This window comes from Pan troglodytes, chromosome 3 (assembly GCF_028858775.2).
Source record: "Pan troglodytes isolate AG18354 chromosome 3, NHGRI_mPanTro3-v2.0_pri, whole genome shotgun sequence".
NCBI lineage: Eukaryota > Metazoa > Chordata > Mammalia > Primates > Hominidae > Pan > Pan troglodytes.
Window position 1 is genome coordinate 62,188,249 of NC_072401.2, and position 9,936 is coordinate 62,198,184.

A 9,936-nucleotide genomic window follows, 5' to 3' on the forward strand; every position below is an offset into this window, starting at 1 on the left:
AAGTTACCCAGGAAAATGTATCTACCTGTTTTCTTTCTGGTTCTTGTGCCAACACTAATCCCTGATCTATTTATGACTTCCTAACCTTGAGTGACACAAAACAACATGATAAGCCCCTGAAGTACATTGAATAGGTCACAATGCTTGCTGATTTGTTCTCATTCTCCTTCAAGCATGAAAGTGAAGCCAGAAAATGGTTCTCAAATATACACACACTTAATAGTAAAATAATCCTCAGACACATGGGCTATGTTTCAATAAGTGCCTTGAATAGACCATGCAAACACTACTGTACTGTATTTCTCCAAACTACTAAAGTTTCTCAATCATACAAATTATCAACCAGAATAAATAATAGAAAATTTTGCTTCCACTTCACTCACTTTATTCCCCATACAGAAATCCTAGCTGAGGGTACGGATGTTTATAAAGGCACTGTTATGCCAAATTAGCAAGTCAGTTGGCATTTACCTAAAAATGATCTCATCAGAGTGCTTTCCCAGATTGTAGTCCACAAGTGTCTCTTCAGTAGTTTATCCTCCTCTTCTTCATTGCTGACAATCCTACAGCTACCACCAATTGCCTTCGTTTTGATGTAAATTTTTTCATAAACCCCCTCAAAATTGCATTTATAGCAGATAATATTTGCTGATTCCTTACTATGTGCCAGGCACACTTTATATGTATTATTATATTGAACTGTCCCCCCAGCACTGTGATGATGGTCACCTTGGGGAAACTGAGGTAGAGAAGTCAAGTAACTTGCCAAAAAACAGAGAATTTATAATGAACTGAGCTGGGATTCAAAATCAGACAATTGGATTCCAGAGCTCACAGTTTTAGCATCTATACTATGTTATGTGACATGATTATAACCAAAGCTCTACCTTCCATAGTCTTCTAAAATGGAACATTTGTCATAAACTTTATGGATGACTCATTACAGTAGCTTTATTATTTAATTGCTTTTAAAATATTTGACATATCATCATACACTTATAAGATACTTTTTGATGTTTAACTTTTTATTTTTTGATGTTTTAGAAATTAAGCATAAACAAAATAAAACTATAGGCATAATGTCCAGGATTCTTGGGTTGCAAGTGACAGAAACTCAATCAACACTAGCCTAAGTAAAAAGAAGACATTTATTGGCTCATCTAACTAAGAAATTTAGAGATCTACATCCTTTGACATAGCTGAGACTGGATCCAGGAGCTCAAACAGTGTCTCTCTCTTCCTCTCTAGTCATATCTTAACTCTCCTCTCCTTAGTCTTCATTCATAGGCAGACACTTCCCTATGAGGTGGTGAAGACATGTTCACTGATTCTAGACTTAGATTGTCGTTAGTGCTAAGCTACCAGTCTCAGACAAAAATACAGTAATCTTGCCCACTGGCTACAGTAAAAATAAAAATTAAAAAGTCCCAAGGATGCCTCTGATTACAAGTTTGGATCAGGATATCACTCCTGTGATGGACTTTTGATTGACACCTCTTTGGATAAGGGAGGGACATTTCCAGAAAAATAAAATGCTTCTTTTTCCTGTAGGAATTGTATATGGTTTACATACACACAAAAAAACAGGTAAAGAGGAGTACTGGTAGCTTAAATCACTAGGCTATGTTGTTTTTTTCCAAGATAACAGAATATGCATGGTATGCAAAATCTGTTACTTACAAGTTAAAAACACATGAAAATATAAAATCTTTGTTTATTGTGTAATTATATTATTTTGAATAACAGTATATTGATTGAGAATGTAGCACATTTTGCATTGGGTAATAGGTATTATTTTTATCTAGCATACAAAATATTTTATTTTTAATTTAGAAAATAATTTAACACAAAGACAGATACATTAATACATTTTAAGAATGTGCCTCCAAATAAGTTGGCTGTAAGTTACCTGCATGATGACGTGCTGTATAATAATGGATTCCCTTTTCCTCTCTCCAAGCCAAGACAGTCACAGTGGGGAGATACCATTATTACTATTAATAATGTCTCCCCACCTGGGCACCTGCATCATAACTCTTCAAATCTCAGCATTTATGCTATAAAAAGTATGTGGCAAGAATTCATGATGAAAACACACACAAAAGAATGAAATTGGATCCTGATCTTACGTCAAATGAAAAAACTAACTCAAAATGGATTAAAGACTTAAATGTAAAATCTGAAACTGTAAAACTCTTAGAAGAAAATGTAGGGGGAAAAGCTCCTTGACATTGGTTTTGGCGATGATGTTTTGGATATGACACCAAAAGAATAGGCAACAAAAGCAAAAACAAACAAACAAACAAAAACAAGTGGTACCGCATCAAACTGAAAAATTTCTGCACAGCAAAAGAAACAATGAACAAATGAAAAGACAACCTATGAAATGGGAGAAAATATTGCCAAACCATATACCTGCTAAGGGTATTATAATCATATGTCCAAAATATATATGGAACTCTCACAATTTAATACCAAAAACCCCCAATAACCCAATTTAACAATGGGCAAATGACCTAAATAGATATTTATCCAAAGAAGACATGGAAATAGCCAACAAGTACACGAAAAGATGCTCAACATCACTAATCACCAGAGTGCAAATTAAAACCACAATTAAATAACACGTCAATGAGCTAATGCCTCACACCTGTTAGGATGGCTTTTATAAAAAAGACAAGTATTGGTGAGTGTGTGGAGAAAAGGGAACCCTTGTACACTGTTGGTGGGAGGGTAAATTGGTACAGTCATTATGGAAAACAGTATGGAGATTCCTCAAAAAATTAAAAACAGATCTACTATAAGATCTAGCAATCCTACTTCTGGGTATATATCCAAGGGAGTGAAATCAGTATCTCAATGAGATATCTCCATCCCAGTGTTGATTACAGCATTTATTCACAATAATTAAAACATGGAAACAACCTGAGTGTCTGTTAATGGATGAATGAATTTTTTTAAATGTGATACACACACACACACACACACACACACACACAAAGCATTATTCAGTCATAGAAAAGAAGTAAATCTCACCATTTGTGACAACATAGATAAACCTGGAGGGCATTATGCTAAGTAAAATAACCTAGACACAGAATGACAAATATTTCATGATTGAAAAAAAGTCAACCTCATTCAAAAAATATAACAGGGGGTGCCAGGGGCTGGGGTTTGGGGGAAATAGGGAGATGTTAATCAAAGAGTAGAGTTATAAGATGACTAGTTCTGGGGATCTAATGTACAGCTCGAGTTGTGACGAATGTGTTAGTTAATTAATTAATTAGATTGTAATCGTTACACAATGTATAGGTATATCAAATCATCATGTTGTAAACTTAGAATACATAAAATCCTTATTTGTCAATTCAATATTTTAAAATTTAAAAACCTTGAAATAATAGTGAAAACTGAATATGCTGAATATAAATTAATTATTACCAAGTTTATTAAATAGGTCCATTAAATAGAATACAAATATCACTACACGTGCTGCATGTTGAAACAAAATAGACAATATACATCCTGACAATATGCTAGTAAAATTTTGATAAACGTAAGTTCCACTTCTCAGCTGGTTTCTTTTCGCCTTTTAAACCACATGCATTTGTGACTAGTAACATGAACTATCTGGCATCTCTTTTGGCATCTTTGTGATTGTACTCAGCTGTGGCTTATAGACTCCCTCACCGGGTAATTCAGTATCTAGTAAGAGATTTGCTACTTTCACTAACACTTTCACTTTGACCTCTGAGTTCTCTCCCTTTTACTCAGACTGCTGCTTTGGCTGCTTTTCAGGGTTCTTTTGCTGAGCAGACTGCCTTTGTTCATGCTGCTAGAACACGCACTTAAGATTGCTGAGAGTCTTTTTGGCATATTTGTTTACATCCTCTCAGAAGATCTCACAGTTTAAGTGGAAGAGGCTGGCTTCTTTAATTATTTTAACCAAAAAGAATTTTCAACAAGTAAACAATGCGAGACCAAAAAAACCTTTCTAAAGAGTTTATTCTTTCTTTATTTTCACGAATCCTCTTACTTAAAAAAAATCCACACTACATACATTTTCAAATGTCAGAAAAACGATATCCTTATTATATTCCCTTTAACTCTTTGCTGTGTAGAGATTTTAATATAAACTCAAATTAATTATTTTTCTAAGATGAAAATTTCTTGCCTTCCCATATATTTTAAACATTTCTTAAAATTTGCTTATTAAAAAAACACAAACTTCATGAGATTATGAGCTCTGTCTTATTCTGTTTCTCATTGCCCAAAACTCAAATAAATATTTGTTAAATAAATGAGTGAAATTTGGAAATGATAGTTCTTATGACTCTTTTAAATAAGATATATCCAACAAATGAAAATAGATCATGTTAATGAGCAGAAAACTGTGTATAATAAAAGGGAATAATAGAAAATGACTTTTAAGCTAAAGAGAACTTAAAGATTATGTTACAAATTTTACAGATAATAGCTGTGAGAGCTAGGAGATGAGGATTACACAAGAGAACTGGGAACTCCTAATTCCTGATAAAGTGTTCTTTCTTCTATACTATATTCATTATGAAAATATAGTTTAAATTCCATTATAAGAAAAGCTGTTTCCCTCGAACATTGATTTCTCAGTGTTCTTTGAATATATTATACTGGTTGTAATGGACATTGGCGATGTCCCACAAGGGGCCCTTTCTCAGACATCAAGACTCTTCCATCAGCTGTTGAGAGTATTGGCTGCCAAGAGCTCATAGCTACCCTCTTCTGAGAAATGCCATCAGTTTATGGGAGCCACCACCCAGAAACACCTGAGAAGTTATACTTCTCCCCACATAAACAACAGGCCCCAGCCAGATGGTAACTGATAAAGGAGTGCCAAAGCTCAGCCTCCTTTCCTAATGGTGGGGCAAGTCTGTGGTTCCATTTATACCCAGTGTCCCATGTGGGATCAGGCTAAGGAAGGTTAGACTTCAGCTGAACACACATTTGCTTCGATTCTTCCTCTGCCCTGTCTTGCTTTCCTCACTCTCTTAGAGGTTTCACCTTAAAGCACACTCCCAAGTCGCTCGCACAAGAATCCCCATCTCCAGCTCTGCTCTAGGGAATTCAACTTAATACATTAGTTGATTTAGTTTTCCACTGACTTGAACTGTTAAGGGAAACATTTTTCTTATACTTTCCCTAAAATACATGTGTGTATTTTTCTAATTCAATAAATCCAATACAGTAAAACCAATTGAATCATTATTGTTCCAGAATATCTTGTCTAAAGTTCATCTTTCCAATGAGGAAGTTTCCTTGTATTGTACGGTAAAGTTAAATGCAGGTGGTTTAAGCATTTAAACAAAAACAAAAAAGCATTTTAAAAAAAACACTATACTAAGTTTAGGACATATTCTTACATTTGACAAAACACTTGTTACATTTTTTTTTTTCTTTTTCTTTGTCTGTTTCTCACAGTAGAATGCAAGTGAATTTTCAGGTAACTAACCATAACCCTGGTTAGTAGAACGCCAGTTAATCAAGTTTAACTATTCAAAGACTCTTGCTTTAAAAGATTTTTCTTTGTTTTTATGGATGTTTGTAAAGAAAAAATTCTATGCAAGTAATACTATATCATAGATATACACCCCTATCTATGAAATTACACCTTAAAACAAAGGCCTTGTATGTGTGATATCTGCATCATAGATAAAGAGAAATTAGCAGAAGAAAGGGGTTTTTATTCTTCCCATTCCTGTTATCATTTCTACCTTTGAAAAATAATGCTAATAAATTTCCAAATTATACAACCTAGCAAATCAATTAGTGGAAAAATTTCAGATAAAAGTAACTATAAAGGAACTGAGTGATTTACCTGAATAAAAGTACTTTTCAAAGATTTTATTAAATAACTACAGCATCTCTAGGGTTCAACGGTATTTTTTTGTTTTGTGAGACAGGATCTTGCTCTGTCTCAGACTGGAGTGGCTCAATCTCAGCTCGCTGCAACATTCGCCTCCTGGGTTCAAGGGATCCTCCCACCTTAGCCTCCAGAGTACCTGGACTACAGGTGGGTGCTACCATGCTTGACTAATTTTTAAAAAAATTTTTGTAGAGATAGGCTCTCCCTATATTGCCCAAGCTTCATCTTTGTTTTAATCTTGATCCTTAAATATTTTAAAAATACAATATTTATTTTTATAAAATTCAATTTTTAAAAAACTATTTTATTTTAAAAGTCCTAAAATAAGAAAAGAAGAAATAATAATAAAATAAAAGTGAATATGTTATATAGAAATTAACAGGATGTCAATTTCATGTGTGCCCAGTCTTACTGAAACTTAAAGAGAAACCAATAATACTAATAATCATATGTTTCTAAATTGTATTTTAAAATCTTATTCATATTATTATGCATTTGCATCATAAATTCTGTTTTTGTTTGTTTTTGAGACAGTCTCACTCTGTCACCCAGGATGGAGTGCAGTGGTTTGATCTCAACTCACTGCAACCTCCGCCTCCTGGGTTCAAGTGATTCTCCTGCCTCAGCCTCCTGAATAGCTGGGATTACAGGTGCATGCCACCATGCCCAGCTAATTTTTATATTTTTAGTAGAGGCGGGGTTTCACCATGTTGTCCAGGCTGATCTTGAACTGCTCACCCTGTGATCCACCCAGCTTGGCCTCCCAAAGTGCTGGGATTACAGGTGTGAGCCACCGTGCCCGGCATAAATTCTTAATTAATACAATTATTGGGGATCTAGCTTTAAATTTCCAATTCTGAAGAAGGTGGAAATAAGATACGTTGTATTTTAAAATTGAATTGCATCATGAAATGGAAATGCTATGTGTCAACAGAAGATTATCAGCAAAAGAACAAAATTGAAATTATACTCTTTTTAATACAAGCAAACTACATAAAGTTTATGTAAATAAAAATATCTCGGCCTGACACGGTGGCTCCTGCCTGTAATCCCAGCACTTTGGGAGGCCGAGGTGGGTGGATCACGAGGTCAGGAGTTCGAGCCAGCCTGGGCAATATGGTGAAACCCTGTCTCTACTAAAAATACAAAAATTAGCTGTGCATGGTGGTGCACACCTGTAGTCCCAGCTACTTGGGAGGCTGAGGCCGAAGAACCACTTGAACCCAGGAGGCGAAGGTTGCAGTGAGCCGAGATCGTGCCACTGCACTCCAGCCTGGGTGACAGAGCAGGACTCTTGATTGAAAAAAAAAAATTCATAACAATACAATATAATTATAAAATATGTTTGGAAATATCAAATACAAGCTTTGGCTAGCCTTATTTTTGGTATCCACAAGTATAGTGTGTAGTACATACTGTTTAATAAGTGGTTAATTGAATTGTTGAAATAAATATAATTCTTATATTCCTGGTTTAAATCTTTTTATATATTGTTAATTATACTTAAAACTAAAAGATTACTACTTTTAGTATTTAGTGAACATAAATTTTGAAAAGTAAACATACTTATTATGCTTCTGCTTTTCTGTTCATTTCATATGTTGGTGATTTATATTATATATGCATTTCCTTAATCTGATCTCCAAAATCGTACATATTTAACCATAATTTCCCATCATTTACCTCTAACACATCTATACTGAAATAAAAATTGCAACAATGTTTTACAGTGTGATTCTCCAAATAATAAGCACTCTTGGAATAATGAAAGTGAATCTGCCATGTTAAATGCTATGCATAATTTAACATGGCTTAGAAAAATTTGTATGGCTTTTAGAATTTGTTGCTCTCCTTCACAACAATTTTGTGTATATATTTCCTCATACTACTTCATCCACAGTCCTTCCTCAAATGCTTCCATTTAAACTTAAATTTTAAAAGTTCCCCTTTTACTCATTTCACAGTTGTCGTAGACACTATCATTCTTTGCTCAACAAAGTAAGTCATGTTTTCAAAAACTAAAAAAAAAAAAATTCTTTTCTTTCTGATATTGTGCTACTTCCATCTTCTCTCCTTACAGGAAACAAATTTTTTTCCAAATACATTTTCATACACATTCTTCTTATTTGAAAGAGCTGCCTTCCTCTATTATTTTATTCTCATGAGTAAAGAGGTATGAAAAATATTTCTTGCTCCCCTGGGTCACTTCTAAACCACCATCACTCTTTCCCTTCAGAAGTTGGACTTGTAATTCAAAAAAAAAAAAAAAAACTGGCTAGTTAGGTTCAAGAAGATGATGGGAAAAACACTATGAAGAAAAAAAAGATACTATAATTGAAAACCAACTCAGGTGATGAATCAGCAGGAGTTGCTCATCCTTAGAGCTGCCTGGGCTCCTGTTGGCTTTCTAGGTCTTGTGTATCATGAAAGATACCTCCATTATCTAAAACAGTCTCCCTTTCCTGCAACTAAAAAGGCCTGTTAACACGGCCCTTCATTCGCTAAGGACTATGGCACCTGGCTCATAGACATTTCCACCCCAACTGCTACCAGAAAGTAGCATTGCATAGTAGTTAAAGACAGGAGCTCTGAAGGCAGACTGCATGAGATGTAACACAATTCTGTGGTGTCCTAATTAGCGAAAAGGAGTCAGGCTGGTGGGAGCAGGGGAAAGCAAAAAGAAAAAGCAGATAAGCTACAAGGACACATAGCCCTCCTGTGCAAATAACTCTCAATCTTCCTATGCCCAACTATCACCAGACACCTGCAAGTTAGCTCACTGCAACCTTGGCATTATCAGTACTGCACAAAGCCCTCTTCAGCATACGCATAAACACCATCCTATAAAATCTCCAGCAAGCCTTTGTTTCGTTGCAGTCAGCTTCCCTTCCGCTGATCCTGCCCATTGTCTCCCTGGCAACGTATTTTCCTCCCTTCTCTAACAAATTTGCCTTTCTTTTACCTACAACGGTAAACTCTTTTGTCCCTGCACCTCGGGCCTAGATAGCCACCGCTCCCCCATGACAAACTCTAATATGGATCAGGTATGTAAATGTCTCTGCTTCACCTTCCTCAACCACAAGACGAAAATAATAGTACTGACTTCTAGGGTTGTTGTAAGGTCTAAATGTGTTAATACGTGTAACATGCTTAGAAGAGTGCTCGACACAAAGTAAGTACCCAATAAATATTAAATATGAGTAATATTATCAGTATTGACAGCACCTTCAAAATCTATATAGTTGACTCATCCAACAACTTAGATTCAACAACTTAGAGCTCCTCAAATGCGTCAAACATCATTCGCCCTCTACTTCCTCTACCGACTTTCATAGCCACACCCTGCACTTGAGGGCTTTATACCTTTCATGTTGTGTTGTTAGCAAGGGTTTTCCAAATAGATTAACTTCCCTGAATTTTGATTGCCCACTATTTCCCAAATCCCTTCAAGGCATTCTCTGTATGCTACACAATAAGCTTTCTGAAGCATAAATCTGGCCATACCTACCGTATATTACTCCATTCTTTATATAGGTAAAGCCTAAACTCCTTTTCTTGGAATATAGGCTCTCCAGATCTGAAGTCTGCCTAATTATTTACACTTTTGCTTTCACATACCCTTTGAACTTTCTCACATTGTCTTCGTGTTTGTATGTGCTGCTCCAGCTTCTAAGCATGCCCTCCCTGTCCTCATACCCCATTCCCCAGTCACTTATTACGCTATATGCTGTAGTCCCATTCAGCTCAGTTGCAACCTCTTCCCTAATGAATCAGTCCATCATTAACAAAGAAAGGGAGGGAGGGAGGGAGGAAGAGAGGAATGAAAGGAGGAAAAGGGAAGGAAGGGGAAGGGAAGGGGAAGGGAAGGGGAAGGGAAGGGAAGGAATGGGAGGAAAAGGGACAAATAATGAATGATATGCTCTAATCTTTTTCCCCTAGATATAGAAGACAAAGAACAAAATATACTTCACTAAAATTGGATTTTTACATAAATGTTCTTTCCTTTGTTTTTTGGTTGCTGGTACACTTACAAA